Source organism: Malania oleifera, chromosome 2, assembly GCF_029873635.1.
Source record: "Malania oleifera isolate guangnan ecotype guangnan chromosome 2, ASM2987363v1, whole genome shotgun sequence".
Lineage (NCBI taxonomy): Eukaryota > Viridiplantae > Streptophyta > Magnoliopsida > Santalales > Ximeniaceae > Malania > Malania oleifera.
The window spans coordinates 91799388-91818007 of NC_080418.1; positions in this window are offsets into that span (position 1 = coordinate 91799388).

Genomic DNA, 18620 nt, shown 5'->3' on the forward strand with positions numbered 1-18620 from the left:
CGCACTCTCTCTCTCTCTTCATTTTTGGGCTATTTTTACACCGGATCAACAATCCGAAGTCACCACGACGCTCCTGGCAGAGTTCTCTCCAAATCTGCTGGAGCGGATCGTGGGAGAAAGCTAGTTGGAAATCATCCCAGAGTTGAGGTAAGGCTTTTTAAGCCATATTTGGTCTTGCGCTAGTTATAAGAAATGTTGTGCGCATGAAAATACCAAAATTTAATACTGGGGGTTTTCAGTTTCGGAGTATTGGTCAGGAAACCCCTCAGGTGTTAAACTTGAATGCTTTTGGGTAAAAACTTTCTACTCGATATGTGGGTTTTTGACAGTTGAGGAAAATGTTATATGCTTAGAAATACTGAACTTTAATTCTGGAATTTTTCATTTTCAGGGTGTTGAGTTAGGAACCCTGCGGGTGCGAGGCAGTTTATTAGGGGCTTTCTAGGAATCAAGTAAGGGGATAAACTAAGCTAGTATTATTTTGGAAAATGTTTATATATATATATATATAGTTATCATTTGATTTATGGAAAATGTATATGATTATATATATATATGTCTTATATTTGCAAAATACTGTGAAAATGATCTTATGTTGAATATGTGGAAAATCTACTGTGTGGCATGAGTAAAAATGTTGTGAAATGCTGTTTTCTAGGAATGTGGATGATATGGATTCTTATGATGGAAACCGGCATACAGGCCGAGATGTTTATATATATATATATATATATATATATATGGATGTGATTTGCCGGCGTACGGGCCATGCTATGTGATTTGTCATGCTATGTGATTTGCCGGCGTATGGGCCGTGCTATGAGATGTGATTTGCCAACGTACAGGCCGTGCTATGTGATTACTGTTTGCCAGCATACTGGATGTGCTATGTGTAGCTGGCGTACGGGCCGAGCTATGATAAAATGTGTAATACCGGCGTACGGGCCGATGATTTTCATGATACATGTATATATGTGAAATGATATGATTAATGTGAAAATAAATGATATGAGATATTTATGTATCACGGTTTCAGTATATGTATATGATATCAGAACCTGGTTGGTTTGGTTTAGACTAACACTTGTATGGTACCGTTGCTATGTGTCCATGGTCCTCGTGATCATGATATCTATGTTAACGCCACTGTACAAAGTGGTGTGAGATTGGATGGTCGATGTGGTTATTTTAAGAAGTGTGCTGTTATCGCCCCTGGTGTACGGACTAGTCTGGGTAGACCCATCGGACCTACAGACTAGACTATTGACTTTGCAGTGGTCGGCCAACCATTGTCAGGTCCCACCTTTGGGCCACACAACCCAATCATGTGGGGGTAATACATGACAACAGTCAGCTAACCTACCAGGGATTGTTTTATGTTATTATTATGATATGAGATGAGATATTATGTGATGAAAATGCAGTATGTTCTTCCATGTTTGAAATACATATGTTTTCCCAGATTTGATAAATAGTATTGAATATGTTATATAGGATATATGTAGAACACGGATACTCATGTTGCCACACACTAGTATTAGTTTATTTCCTTTACTGAGAGGTGTCTCACCCCTAAATTTTATTAACTTTTCAGGAGCCCCGGATAGGAGAGCGGGAAAAGCCCCGCAGAATTAGTGTTGTTTCTTTGCCTTCTGTGAAGGGTAAGTTTTTGGTAGGGACAGTTAGGTTTTGTGGGAATTGTCCCTAGATTCCATTTTTTTTTTGGGGATGTATATATATACTGAGAGTTAGTGTATGTAGTACTCTGGTATGTGTTATACACATTATGATGAGATGTATATGATTTTATATTTTCTGCTGCGTAGGCTTCTGCTGTATGTTTTGTTATATCCCTGGTACCCACGGGTCCAGGTGAATGATGACCTGCTGAGCTGGATTGTGGGATATGTAGTATTGATTTCATGATTTGATGTTATATAAAAAAAATATATGTGAAAATGAGCGGGTTGTGACAATAAGCATGTGTCCAATAATCATATCAAGATTAAGAGCATAAGCACTCATAATAACCATGAGGAATTAATTATTTTATATAATCAGTATAAAAAAAATTACCCCAAGACGGTCCTATTCAATAGACACAAAGTGTACTAACACAAGGAGTTGGAACTGTACCATTCCTAATAGTCAAGACAGACCTATTAAAACCTTGTGTTACAATCCTACTAATGGTGTATCCAATTTCATTTGAGACTGTGAACAATAAACTTATATTCTATAAGAATTGATGATCTAATCTTCTGTGTATAAGTCGTACTCTACACACTAGATCACCTACTATAAAGAATAAAAGACACACATGCATAACCATTAAATAAATAATGTCAAGAAAACATTGCTCACAAAGATTCTCATTAAAATGGAATAACTGAAGTTATTAATAAATACTAAAACATATTACATAAGCACGTCTTTTAGTATAAATCCCTAACAGAAACAACCAACAATACTTAGTAAAATGATCAACAAATAAGGCATAAAAAAGAAAGTCTTCAAGTAAAGTGGAAGACGTAGGACCCCAAAGATCTGTATAGATATATTCAAGAGGATGAGTGCTAACAAGAGAAGTGGAAGAAAATAGCAATTTATGACTTTTATTGCATTGAAAAGCATTACAAAGAGATGGTGAAGAGGTACGAGACACTAATGTACGAATAACAAAATCAACAATTTTATTCTACGGATGCCCAAGTCGTCTATGCCAAGTGTCAGATGTTGTTCGTTCACCAATAAGTGCCTAAGCAGAAGACTTAGTAGCAAGAGAAGCTATCAACATTAGATACACACTATCCAGACATTTACTATGAAGAAGAGTCGCCCCCGTGCTCTGATCCTTCACAAGAAAATAAAATGGGTGGAACTCAAGATAGACATTATTGGAACGGGTGAAATTATGAATAGAGATTAAGTTCTTATGAATATTAGGAACACAAAGAGTATTAGATAATGTCAAAGGCTTTGAGGAAGAGGGAAGAGTCATAGAGCCAACATGTGTGACTCACAAACCCAAGTCATCGCCAATAACGACCTCATTCGTGCCATCATACTCCAAGTGAACAGATAAATTGGCAAGAGGTGATATTGTAAGAAGCAGCGAAATCCACAAGCCACTTTTTTTTTTTTCGTTGGACTCAGTGGTAGTGGCACAATTCATAGGCTTCACTCCAAAAGTCGAGCGACAACTCTTGGCCGAGTGTCCCACTTTGTCATATAGCTGGCAAACAATCTAGGGCTTACCAGACCGCTCTTTGCTATTATAGCGACCAGAGTTGGTGCGATTCTAACTATAGGAACTAGTGATGGAACGTTGGTTGTGGTTGAATTTGGAAGAAGTAATGCAACACTAAGTGGTGTTTGCAGTGACAACCAAGGCAGAGTTGAAAGCTTCAACACATTTCAAATAGCTTTCGTGGCCAAACAGCATATCATGAAGCTCTTCAAATGCAAAAGAAGTCTCACATGCCTGAATGGGTGCTACAATATCTGGAATTCAGGACCGAGGCCATTGAGGGCATAAAAAGTAATGTCATTCGCTAAGACGGGAGAGTCAACCACAACAAGTTCATCAACTAGAACCTTGATAGCATGGAGATACTCCGAGGCCAAAAGGGACTCTTGCTGAATGAGAGTCAACTCCTCCTTAAGCTGCATAACACGAGTACGTCAACAATTGACATACAATCGTTGCAACTTGGACCAAGGATCATGAAAAGTGGTTGAAGCAGCAATGAGTTGTAACACCCCAAACCCGAAAGTGGAGCCAGAGGGTTCCCTTAACTAATTCCCTGATACCACGACTATCATACAAGTAACGGAAATTATATAAACCTCAATGACATTACCAGAGTACTAAATGTCACAACATAGAGGTATCCCCAAGTAATAATATTACATCCCAAGGACAACATAAAACATAAGTAATTCAACCTTCTACAAACACTCACTCTAAGTTGTAATAATTAACCCTACCCCAACGCTTGCCACGCTCTTTTTCCCTGTAGGTCCTGAAAAATATTATATAAGGATAGGGTGAGACACCTCTTAGCAAGACGGAATAGATTATTATCAATGTGTGACTCACATGAGTTTTAGTGTAGACGAAATATAACCATTAATCTAATTTTAAATAAATCTACATTTATAAATGTAACGACCCAAAAAAAAACTTATATATATATATATATGTAAGTAATTTAATATATTAAAGTTGTGATGCCTCGATTTTTGTACTAATTTTTTTTATAATAATAAATATTCACACATCATCAACAATATTCACAAATCGGCCACGTCAACAACTCGGTTACCACCCATTTGACCGGACCCGCATTGGGTATCGGGTAAATAGTCATTTCATTTATACAACCTAACAGTGGAAGATGGTATATACATAACAATCAGAATACAATACCCAGAGTATCAACATATATATATATACACATTACCATCACATACCCAAAAAACAACACAATCCTAGGGAAATTACACCTCCCTAGTCCAAGAACTCACCCATTGTATTAGGGTCTCAGCTCCCTACGATATTGGATCTATCACATGGCCTATCTCTATTCCCTGAAAAGTTTAGATAATTTGGGTGAGACATATCTCAGTAATAAGGAATAAATTATTTATAATGTGTGGCAATATGAGTTCAGTTATAACACACTTTACTTTTCAAATCATCATTTCATCTAAGAAAATACACTGATATACACATTCTCATAATCATATAGATAATACAACACAAGCTTTTATAAGCTTTAAAACCATTTCTCAAGTTTATTCATTTCCAACACATATTTACCTGCAAAGTTCCTGAGAATAAAGAAGATTAGCCGCCCATACGAGTAACTTCTCTTTGCCCTAACACGTTATGCAGCCAGGTATGACCACATCTAATACCTATCAGGGCACTCACCTTACTCAGTAAGTCGTCAGGTGGAAAGTTTCACTTCGCTTCAATAATTTATCTTATTAACTAACACGAATTCATTTATTAATTTTATCATTCTTTATTTCTCATTTTCCATTATTTCTTTCATTTCTCATTTTAGTCCATTTTTATCATTCTTTTACTTTCCATTTCCAAAGTATCCTTAGTATCTAATTCCAACATCGCATCTGTAACTTATGGCTACCATAAAGGATCTTTCATCTGTAACTTATGGCTACCATAAAGGATCTTTCTTTCCATGCCATGCTTTCCCCCATGGTCAAGGTTATGCGTTCCGAAGGCTGAATCTAACCGCGGTTGGCCGATCCAGTTAGATTAAAATATCATATCGCTTGTCATGTGTCTGTAGTATGACTGGCCAGCCCATAGCTCTGATCCGGACTCAGGGAGCATAACAACTCTACTAAATAGCTCAGTTGACTGTCACGCTACACGCTCCAAGAGTCCGTGTGGTTGCACTACCACTAGTAATGGTACCGTGCTCAATATCACAACCCATCATTAGAGTTTCTATAACCATCCATCAGGATTATCATTACCACATACCCGCAATCATTATGCAGTATTGGCATTTCATCAATCATATTCAATGATCTCATTGTAGCAGTCGCACTTTTCAATGTTCACATTTTCCTAATATTCATAGTCAGTATACCCAATTCAATAATCACATTTCAATTCCATATTGCAGTATTCATATTTCCCATTTTTCACATTTTAGTATATACGTTTCAGAATCCACATTCTCATTTTCATATTTTAATATTTTCCTATCAATATACTCCATTAATCTCATATCAGTATATCTCAATTCATCTCATAATAGTATATATCGTGTTTCATGTATTTCAACATTTTTCAAAATACCCATATCAGTAATTTACACAATCTCATTTTCATAGAAATCATTTCTATTCACATATAAATATCATATTTCAATTATTTCCCACTAACATTTCAATAATTCTCATTTCATTATTTTCTCAAAAATTACTCATCATTATATTTCATATTTCTCAATATGCGTCATATACCACACAATTTTCATCTAATATTCATAATATATTAATTTCACAAGGAAAAATGTCAGCTTTATTTTCCACATATTCATTCAATCAATAATATAAAAATACTATTACAATTTATTCCCCTTACCTGACTTACTGAGAGTCTCGTTAAAACCCAGATCCTACGCCCTTGTCGCCCGAAACTTAAATCCTGCAATTCATGTTTTTCCCAGATTAATTAACTCATTTCGCAAAATAATACCCATATAATCTTCCCTAGGCTCCATATACTCCAAATTAACATTTAAACTAATATTTAACACCCTTACCTGGTTTCTTAAATTATGCCTGCAGAGTCCCGAAATTACACTTGCGGCGCCTACCCAAGCCCTGAATTCAATAACCTAAATTCAACTTCAGAATACCCAACATTCTAACATTTCTAAATCTACATTAATTAAATAATAATTAGCCTCTTAATAACCCCCTTATCCCAAATTTGGGATTATGCCTACGACAACCCCACGAGAAATCCGCTCCTTTAGATTTGTAGAGAATTATCTCTATATTCTCGTAGTGGTATCCGATCGTCAATTGAGCTTAAAATTTATAAAAAATTGAGGTAAAAGTGGAAATTTAGCTTATCCCAGGAGATGCGCCTACGCCACTCCTACAACCAATCCGCTCTGGTAGAAATGACGTCGGCGGAAAATGGAGTCTAATGATATTTTCTGATTTTCGATCGGGCGAGTATCCGTCTAGAAAATAAGGAGAGAGGGAGAGAGAATGAGAAGAGAGAGAGAGAGAGAGAGAGAGAGAGAGAGAGAGAGAGAGAGAGAGAGAGAGAGAGAGAGAGAGAGAGAGAGTGCACGTAGAAGCCTGTGCGCTAATGAAAATGAAAAAGAAAGGGGGGGCTCAGACTTCCCAAAGTATCTTAATCCTTCAGGAAATTAACATTTATATATATATAATAATATTATTATTATTATATTATATTATAAATAATTATTATTATTTAAATTATTTAATTAATTAAATTAAATTAATTAATTACTTAATTTATTTATTTATTTATTTTTATTATTATTATTTTTTTTTAGGATCCACCACATCCTCCTATAATAATTATTTTTGGGCATTACATTCTTCCCTCATAAAAAATTCCATTCTCGAAATTTATTATTCATCACTTTTCATTCTTAAAGAGAAAAACCCCAATTTATTAATTACTCTCACTTATGACGGAGGAACACCGTGGTTACAAAGAGGGTTCTAGGAGATTACAACTATTCAAAATTATCCCAAAACCATTCACGTTCCAAAACTAAAATCTCTATCTATTCTACGTTACACTATAAAAATCAAAATACATAGTATTATTCCCTTTATTCTAACTAACTCAACTCTAAACTCCACTGAATAAGTGTGGATATCTCTGGCACATATGATCCTCTAATTCCCTGGAAGCCTCCTTAATGGCATGATTGCGCCATAAAATTTTTACCAGTGGAATCCTCTTCGTGTGTAGCTCTTGTTCCTTCCAGTCAAGAATCTGCACTAGCACTTCCTCATAAGTCAAGGTATCACTCAACTCCATTGTTTCATAACTGATCACTTAAGAAGGGTCTGAGACGTATTTCCTTAGCATAGAAATATGAAATACGTCATGGATCCTAGACAAGACCGGTGGTAATGCCAACCGATAGGCAACTGGACCCACTCTTTCAAGAATCTCAAATGGTCCAATATACCTAGGGCTCAGCTTACCTTTCCTCCAAAATCTCATAGCTCCCTTCATCGGTGCCACCTTCACGAATACGTGATCTCCTAGATCAAACTTTAGTTTTTGCCAACGAGTATCTGCATAACTCTTCTGCCGACTCTGTGCTGTCCTGATCTGTCTCTGATGAGTCTGACCTTATCTTAAGTTTGCTATATCAGCTCTAGCCCAAATATCTGTCTCTCCCCAATCTCATCCTAATATAATGGGGAATGACACCTCCTGCCATACAGCACCTCATACAATGTCATCTCAATGCTAGCCTAGTAGCTGTTATTATACACAAACTCGACTAGTGGCAAATACTGCATCCAACGACCTATAAGTCTAGCACACATGCTCGCAACATATCCTCCAGAATCTGTATTGTTGTCTTTGTCTGCCCATCTATCTGAGGATGAAAAGTTGTGCTAAATGACAACTGAAAATCCATAGCCCCTTACAGACTCTTCCAAAGATGAGATGTGAACCGTGGGTCTCTGTCTGAAACTATGGACACTAAGATGCCATGGAGCCTAACTATCTCTTGGATATATATCTCAGCCAATCTATCTATGGAGTAATTAACTCTAATTGGCAAAAAGTGGTCAATCTTTGTCAGTTGATCCACCACCACCCAAATAGCGTCCTATCCACGCAACGCCGACTGTAATCCTATGACGAAATCCATTGCTATATGCTCCTACTTCCACTCAGGAATGTGGAGTGGCTGTAATGATCTTGCCGGTCTCTGATGCTCAGCTTTCACTTGCTGGCATGTAAAACACTTATCCACATATTGGGCTATCTCCCTCTTTATGTTGCTCCACCAGAAGGACTCTTGAAGATCCCTGTACATTTTAGTGCTACCTGTATGTACAATATGTAAGGACCGAAGTGCTTCCTCCAGAATAACCTTTTTGATCTCAGGGTCGGCAGGAATGCATAACCTGGTACGGAACCTCAAGGCTCCATCATCTGAGATGCTGAACTCTATTTCCTGACCATCCTGTACCTTCCCTATAAGCTCTACTAGTTCTACATCATTCCTCTGAGCTACTTTAATTCTCTCCTGTAGAGTTAACTGCAAAACCAGGTAAGCAATAAACGCCTGGTGATCGCCCTCTACCAGCTCCACACCGAGCCTCTCTAGATCCATCTGAATCGGATGTGGAATCTCTACTACAGATACATATGAATCCACTAATTTCCAGCTCAAAGCATTAGCGACCACATTAGCCTTTCCCGAGTGGTAGCTGATAGTGTAGTTATAATCCTTTATTAGCTTCAACTATCTCCTCTACCTCATATTTAATTCCTTCTACGTGAAGAAATACTTTAAGCTCTTATTATCAGTAAATATCTCACACTTACCCCCATATAGATAGTGCCTCCAAATCTTTAGTGCGTAAACAATCGTTGCCAACTCCAGACCATGGGCAGGGTAGTTTTTCTCATATTCTTTCAACTTTCGTGAGGCATAGGCTATCACTCTCCCTCGCTGCATCAACATGCATCCGAGCCCTTTATGGGACGCATTTCTGTAAATTACGAATCCCTCTTCTCCTAAAGGAATTGTCAACACAGGCATAGCGATGAGTCACTGCTTCAACTCCTGGAAGCTCTATTCACATTCGTCAGACCACTCGAACTTCACTCTTTTCCTAGTCAATCTGGTAAATGAGCTTGACAGTTTAGAGAAGCCCTCAACAAACCTATGATAGTACCCAACCAATCCCAGGAAACTCTTGATCTCATGCACATTCTTTGGTCATATCCAATCTACTACCACCTCAATATTACTCGGATCAATAGAAATACCACCCTTGGATATAACATGTCCAAGGAAGGTAACCTGTTCTAGCCAGAAATCGCACTTCTTGAGCTTCCCGTACAACTTCTTTTCTCTCAGCACCCAAAGCACTATCCTCTCTTCGAATACACCAGTATATCATCAATAAATACTACCACAAATTGATCCAAATACTGGTGAAAGACCCTGTTCATCAAATCCATAAACACTGTGGGAGCATTTGTCAAACTAAACGGTATAACCAAAATTCATAGTGGCCATATTGTGTTCTGCCGTCTTCGGAACATCTTCTACCCTAACTTTCACCTAATGGTACCTGGAGCTTAAGTTTATCTTTGAAAAGATTTGTATCTTTTGTAACTGATCAAACAAATCATCGATATGAGGGAGCGAGTATTTATTTTTCATAGTTACTTTATTTATTTCCCTATAGTCAATGCACAACCTCATCAACCCATTCTTCTTCCTCACAAAACAAAATCGGAGCTCCCCAGGGCGACACACTAGGCTGAATAAACCCCATATTTAATAATTCCTACAACTGTTCTTTCAATTCTTTCAGTTCTGCTAGTGCAATTCTATACGGCGCCTTCGAAATCGGCGTTGTCCCCAGAACCAAATCAATAACAAACTCTACTTCACGATCAGGAGGTAGTCCTGACAAATCCTCGGGGAATACATCAGGAAAATCCCTCACCACTAGGATATCCTCTACCCTCAGATTCCCTTCTGATACTGCCTTCACACAGGCTAAATATCTCTAAGTGTCTTCTAATAGCAATCTATGCGCATGAATAGCGGATAGTAACTAAGGTTGGGTATGCACACATGATCCCAAAAATTTGTATTCCTATCCCTATAGAGGTTTGAAGACTACCTCTCTCTAATGGTAGTCAATACAGGCATAGAGGGAAGCTAGCCAGTCCATCCCCAAGATTACCTCAAATCCTTATATTTCTAAAACCACTAGATTAGTTGACAAAGACTTCCCTTAAATACCCACTGGATGGTTCCTAAGTACCTTTCTACATATCCCTACAGCCTTAGTCGGCGTAGCAATAGACAGACTAATATCTAACTTTTGAGGTTCAAACCCACACAACTTAACATATTCCCGAGCGATAAAATAATGAGTCACCCCTGAATCAAACAAGGCAATAGCTTTAAATGACAATATTGAAACAGTACCTGTCACCATATCTCCTACCACCTCAGCATCTCCTGGCGTTAGTGCATAAACTTGCACCGAAGCATTATTCCTCTGTTGTTCGCCTCGAGGTGCCTGATAGCCCCCTCTATATGGTCAAGGAGCAGCCACTACTGCTGGCGGTGCCTGACAATTTCTTGTGATATGTCCAAGCTGGTGGCACTGATAACAGACAACCTCCCTCACTCGGCACTCTCCTGGATGCCTCTTGAAACATTTGAGAGAAGGAGGGGGCATCTGTCTGCCCTGTACTACTTGATCTCCTCATCTCTGTCATCATCCCCTTTTGCTATCATATCTCCTCCACGGCCCTCGATTGGACCCTGCCTAAAAATTAGGAGGCACAGGCCTCTTCCTCTAGCTCTGTGCTGCTGTGCCTCTCTATAGGCCGCTCTCAATCACTGCAGCCCTGTCTACTATTTCTAAGAAGGTCTGAGCTTGGAAACCTACCACCTACTCATACAGGTTCTGTCTTAGGCCCTCCTCAAACTTCCTCGCCTTCCTCTCCTCATTTGACACTAGATACGGGGCAAATCGAGATAGATCAATGAATCTCGCTGCATACTACTGCACCGTCAAAGGCCCCTATGTTAGATACAGAAACTCTAATGCCTTTGCACTCCTAACCGTAGAGGGAAAGTACCACTCAAAGAAAATCTCCCTAAAGCGACTCCACGTCATCGCTATAGGGTCAGGCCTCTGCTCTTCCAATAATCTCACTGACCTCCACCAGCGCTTTGCTTCCCTAGTCAATTTAAATATGGAAAATAACACCCTCTACTCGTTTGTACATGAGAGAACTGCCATTATATCCTCTATTTCTTGAACCTAGTTCTTTGCTACTAGTGGGTCTGCTCATCAAGCAAAATACGAGGGTCGCATACGCTTGAATTGCTCGATCGTGCAACTCCGCTCCCCCGAGCTCTTGGCCATCTCCCCATCACCTTCTAGGTGACACTATGCAATTCTGTGTCAGGGTCTCCACCACCCATACTAGAAGGTCCTACTCCATCACCTCCCGCACTCGTGTTACTATTCCCCAGATCCATCCTGCAAAGGGAGCAACTAATCTCAGCATACAATTACTATCACACAACCAATACACTACTATAATTCATAAATTACTCTTCTATGACCATTTATCTCCACATCCTTAATCCTCATTTAAGATTCAGTCCTACCACTTCAGAAACAAGACCCAGCGATAGTATCCATGGTTTTCTTGAAATCGTCACCTTAGGAAAAACACAGAAACAACCTCGATACTCCTATTTCTAGGCCGCAAGATAGAACTCTAAATTCTCACCTCATCCTTTAACAATCACTAACTCACATTTCAATCTACCCATCTCCTATTTTCCTCAAAATCCATTCCTATACTCTGATATTTTATTTTTTTGTTTACTAAAGTCTGCAGAACCTAGCAACCTAGGCTCTGATACCAAACTTTGACGCCCCAATTTTCGTACCAATTTTTTTTACAATAGTAAATGTTCACACATCATCAACAATATTCACAAATCAGCCACGTCAATAACCCGGTTACCACCCACATGACCCAACCTACATTGGGTATCAGGTAAATAGTCATTCCATTTATACAACCTAATAGCGGAAGACGGTATATACATAACAATCAGAATACAATACCCAGAGTATCAACATACATATATATATACATTACCATCATATACCCAAAAACAACACAATCCTAGGGGAATTACACCTCCCTAGTCCAAGAACTCACCCTGTGCATCAGTGTCTCAGCTCTATACGGTCTCAGAGCTCTATTACTTAGTCTATCTCTATTCCCTAAAAATTTTAGATAATTTGGGCGAGACACATCTCAGTAAGAAAGAATAAATTATTTACAATGTGTCTCAAAATGAGTTCAGTTATAACACACTTTATTTTTCAAATCCTCATTTCATCTGAAAAAATACACTAATATACACATTCTCATAATCATATAGATAATACAACACAAGTTTTTATAAGCTTTAAAACCATTTCTCAATTTTATTCATTTCCAACACATATTTACCCGCAAAGTTCTTGAGAATAGGGAAGATTACCCGCCCACACGAGTAGCTTCCCTCTGCCCTAACACGTTGTGTAGTCAGGTATGGCCACATCTGATACCTATCGGGGTACTCTCCTTACTCAGTAAACCCTCATGTGGAAAGTTTCATTTCGCTTCAATTATTTATCTTATTAACTCACACAAATCCATTTCTCAATTTTATCATTCTCTATTTCTCATTTTCTGTTATTTCTTTTATTTCTCATTTTAGCCCATTTTTATCATTCTTTTACTTTCCATTTCTATTTCACTATCCAACTCATGAGTATCATTGGTATATAGTACCAACATCGCATATGTAATTCATGGCTACCCTAAGGATCTTTTTCTCCACGCCATGCTTCCCCCCATGGTCAAGGTTGTACGGCGTGAAGGCTGGATTTAACTACGGTTGGCTGACCCAGTTAGATCAAACTATCATTTCACATATCACGCGTCTGTAGTACGACTGGCCGGCCTATAGCTCTGATCTAGACTCAGGGGACACAACAACTCTACTAAACAGCTCAGTCGACTGTCACGCCACATGCTCCAACAGTCCATGTGGTTGCACTACACCACTAGCAACGGTACCGTGCTCAATATCACAACCCATCATTAGGGTTTCCATAACCATCCATCAAGGTTATCATTACCACATACCCGCAATCATTATGTCATATGAAATTTCATCAATCATATTTTAATGATCTCATTGCAGCAGTCGCACTTTATAATGTTCACATTTTCCCAATATTCACAATCAGTATACCCAATTCAATAATCACATTTCAATTTCATATTGCAGTATTCATATTTCCTATTTTCACATTTTAGTATTTGTGTTTCAGAATTCACATTCTCATTTTCACATTTCAATATTTTCATATCAATATACTCCATTAATCTCATATCAGTATATCTTAAATCATCTCATAATAGTATATATCATGTTTCACGTATTTCAATATTTCTCAAAATACCCATATCAGTAATTTACACAATATCATTTTCATAGAAATCATTTCTGTTCACATATAAATACCATATTTCATTATTTTCCACTAACATATCAATAATTCTCATTTCATTATTTTCTCAGAATTTACTCATCATTATATTTCACATTTCTCAATATGCATCATATGCCACACAATTTTCATCTAATATTCATAATATATTAATTTCACAAGGAAAATTGCCATAACTTTATTTTCCACATATTCATTCAATCAATAATATAAATATACTACTATAATTTATTCCGCTTACATGGCTTACTGAGAGTCTCGTTAAAACCCAGATCCTACGCCCTTGGCGCCCGAAACTCAAATCCTACATGTAAGAACCCGAACCGTGATGTATGGACTAATTTTGTAAAAGAGGGGTAAAAATGAAATTTGCACAGACATCATTGATGAGGCCATAATTCGTCAATGAAGGCTGAAGGCTTCTCGTCGACGAAATTCAGAAGCTTGTCGACAAGTGAATGCTGAGAGGCCAGGAAAATTTGAAATATTTGGCTCATCGATGAGGCTGCCAATTCATTGACGAGGCTAGTGGAGAATTCGTCGATGAGGACCTCAATTGGTCGATGAATCCCCTCGGGTCAAAGGTGCTATAAAGGATATTTTGGGCTGCTTTGGGGCTAAGTTTCCCCAAACACTCTCTCTCTCTCTCTAGAACTCTCCCTAAACTCTCTCTCTCTAGTTTTGTTTGTTGATCATTTCCCGGTTCATAAATCCAACTATACTGTGAGGATCAGTGAAGGATTCTCTAAGTTTCTAGCGGATTGGAATCTCGTTTCGGAGGATTTCGGGTTTCGGGCTAAAATCGAGGTAAGGCTTAGTTTTCATTTCTGATTCGGTATATGTGTAGTAGTATGGATTATAAGCATTACTGTACTGTGGTTTGTAGGTTTTGGAGTCTCAGTTCGTAGTTTTGGGGATCGTAGAGTTCATAGTTGGGATTTGGGTTAAGGTAAGGGGATTCTGTTTATATCAGTTTATTTTAGAAATCAGGATCGGTAAGCTTGTAGGCTACGATCGTATGTATTTTATGACTATTTATTTGGGAAAATCTATCTGGTAAAAATACGAAATTTTTGGGTTACAGTTTTCAGGAAAAATTGGGGATTTCGGGTATCATCTCTACTTTGTTTTGGAAACTGTTGGTTATGTTAAAATTGTACTATTGAGGTGACCATAATCCATATGCATAAACTATATACTTGAAATTGTAATTGATATGATTTGCCGTTAACCAAATAAGTGTGGTATGTTTGGATGTATGTATTTGTTCCAGTTATTTGTAAAACAACTATGTGGCGGCTAATTACCGTACGTTGAAATGTATAGGAACATGAGTTCCAAAATGATTCTGAGGATTTTTAAAATAGCCATGTATCGGTTAACTACTGTGGGCGAGAGTGGCTGGCTTTATATCCGGGGTGTGAAATATCACCAGTATGTTCCAACTGGTCACCGAAGGGTGTGTTCTACACCGTATGTAGCAATGTAATCACTATGGGCCTAGGTCATCGTAGCGTAGTTGTGCATATGGCAATGTAATCGTGGTGAGACTGGGTGACCTTGTGTAGTTGCGTATGTGGCAATGTAATCACTGTGGGCCTAAGTTGTCGCTTCGTAATTGCGTGTGTAGAAATGTAATCGTTGTGAGACTAGGTGACCTTGTGTGGTTGCGTATGTAGCAATGTAATCACTGTGGGCCTGAGTCGTTGCATTATAGTTGCGTATGTAGCAATGTAATCGATGTGAGATTAGGTGACCTTGTGTAGTTGCATATAGAGCAATGTAATCACTATTGGGCCTCGGTCGTCGCAGCGTAGTTGCGTATGTAGCAACGTAATCGCTGTGAGATGAGGTGACCTTGTGTAGTTGCGAATTAGTGTGACGACACTGACCGTATGTTTTGGGTATCGTATGTACTGGAATGGTTTTTGTGAAAATATTGAAACTGTATTAAACTATATGTAAATGTATGAAACTGTATGGAAATGTTTCAATTGTATCGTATCTTTTAAAGTGTTATGAAGTATGTAAAATAACACTGGTATGCCACACTCTGATATAACCTGCTTTCTTCCTTACTGAGAGGTGTCTCACCCCAAATGTACGTACAATGTTTTTTAGGTCCCTCAAATAGCCGTAAGTAGCATCCTAGCGTTTGGGAGCAAGGGTGTCGTAGCTACTACTAGTACCTACTAGGTACGAGTTTTGGTATCCAGGTTGTCGAGATAGTTTTGTGGACACCTGGAGTATGTGTTGTAATTATGGGAATGTATATCCTAGTTTGTATAGACTTTGGTATGATACTGGTTATGTATAAAAGACCATATTCCGCCTCGTATTATGGATGAGTGTGGATGTTTGTATATATGTATGTGGGCATCCGTTCACCCCATGGGGTCGGACCCTCTATTTGTATTGTATCATGTACGTTTAAATTGATACAGAGACAGGTTAGGTTACTTAAATTCACACCTAGGACCCACCTGTGGGTTTGGGGCGTGACAGCTTGGTATCAGAGCTAACCAGGTTGTTAGGTCTTGTAGACTTGGTTAGGAGTGTTGATGTGTACATACTAGAGTATAGGATGTAGGAAATGGATAGTGTTGGTTAAGGAATATTCTGTTGCTAGACCAGGATTTGTCGATGGTATTCCGTGTTTTTCCTGGGATGACGATTCCAGTAAAGGTAGGGCAGACCATTGACGACTTTCATGTCAGTGTGACGAGACAGCCTTAGACCTGTGAGAGTAATGGTTGATATGATTAGGTGTATGATTGTGTTAATTGTGTACGATATAGGAATTCTAACCGATTCCTATTCTTTTTTTAGAATGGAGCCCAAGGATAATAACTTAGAGAGTGGCTCCGAGGAGACGGCGAGTGATGAGTCTCCTTCTGTGTCTTGTGGTTTAGCGAGACAGGTGATCCGATAGGTTGGGCGGAGTGTTAGGAGACACGAGAGCTCTCCTACTGATGCGAGGTGTACCATTGAGAGGTTCACATGCATGCACCCTTTGACATTTATGGGAGGACCTGATCTGATAGTGGCGGAGGACTGGATTGAGAAGATAAAGAGGGTTTTGGAAGTCCTCCACTGCACTGAGAAGCAGAAGGTCTTGTAGGCTACCTTCCAGTTGACTGGGGAGGTAGGGCGATTATGGATGGTAGTGAGCCTGCTTGAGAGGCAGAGAGCTGGTCCATCTGATATGACGTAGGGCCATTTCAAGGAGGTATTCTTCGAAAGATACTTTCTGGTCTCCACTCGGGATGCGAAGGCCGATGAGTTTTCGGGCCTAATATAGGGAATTTTTACGGTGCAGAAGTATGATGCCAAATTTATCGAGTTATCTTGATTTGTGCCATACTTGGTTCCGAATGAACACGAGAAGGCTCAGAGGTTCGAGAGGAGTCTGTGGAAAGACATCTGCCGTCTTGTGGGGATGCTGCAGATTCGTGAGTTCTCTGTCCTGGCGGATAAAGCCACCATAGTTGAGACCGACCTTCAGGGAGATGAGGTAGTGCAGGTTTAGGGGAAAAGGCCAATATCTTCTAGTCCTCAGGGTGGTCATCGGCAGATTCAGTGGAAGAAGAAAAAGAATTATAGCTCTGGTTATAGGTAGAACACCGAGCGGCCGAGTTCTCAGGGGGATCCATCCTCCGCACCGTGCGCCAAGTGCCGTAAATGGCATAATGGCGAATGTCAGCCATTCTGGGGTGTTTGCTACAACTGTGGCAAGTCAGGCCACATGGCGAAGAGCTATCAGGAACGGAGGAGGATTATACCTACACAGAGTTAGAACCGTGGGAGTGATCAGATGCCTTGGGGGAATTACCAAGAAACCACGACTCTGGTGAGAGTATATTCACTTACTCCAGCAGATGTGGAACATGCTAAGAACGTGGTGATAGGTACCATGTTATTGCTTTCCAATAGAGCTGTTGTTTTATTTTATTCGAGGGCAACCCATTCGTTCATATCTGCTAGTTTTGTAAAGTTGTGTGAGGCGGAAACCTATGTGATGAATGAAATATTGTCTGTGACTACACCTACTGGGAGTGTAACAATTTGTAGTAAGATGTTAGGAAACTGCCCAGTTGTGATTCAGGAGAGACTGCTACCGGAAATTTTGTGGTATACGACATGTTGGGTTTCGATGTCATACTGGGAATGGATGAGTTGTTCTCTAGTTCTGCGATGAGTGATTGTCGCAAGAAGGTAGTAGTGTTTAGACCTCTTGGGGAGCAAAAGTGTGAATTTGTGGGATCGTGTGTGCGTTCGATGCCACAGATTTTGTCGGCATTACAGGTGAGGAGGTTGCTCTTGGATGGTTGTCAGGGGTACCTAGCTTGTGTGAAGGAACCGTCGCAGGATGAGTTGAGACTTGAGGACATTCGGGTAGTCAACGAGTTTTTGGATGTGTTTCTAGAAGAATTACCCAGTTTACCTCCAAATCGAGAGGTGGAGTTTGTGATAAAGTTGTTGCCTGGTAAGGCACCGATCTCTAAAGCTCTGTACCGGATGGCTCCAGCAGAACTTCGAGAATTGAAGGAGCAGTTGTAGGAATTACCGGATAGGGGATTCATTCGACCTAGTATTTCACCCTAGGGAGCTCCAGTATTATTTGTGAAGAAGAAAAAAGGATCAATGCGGATGTGCATTGACTACAGTGAGATCAACAAAGTGACGGTGAAAAATCATTATCCTTTGCCTCGTATGGATGATCTCTTTAACCAGTTGGAGGGAACACATGTCTTTTCAAAGATTGA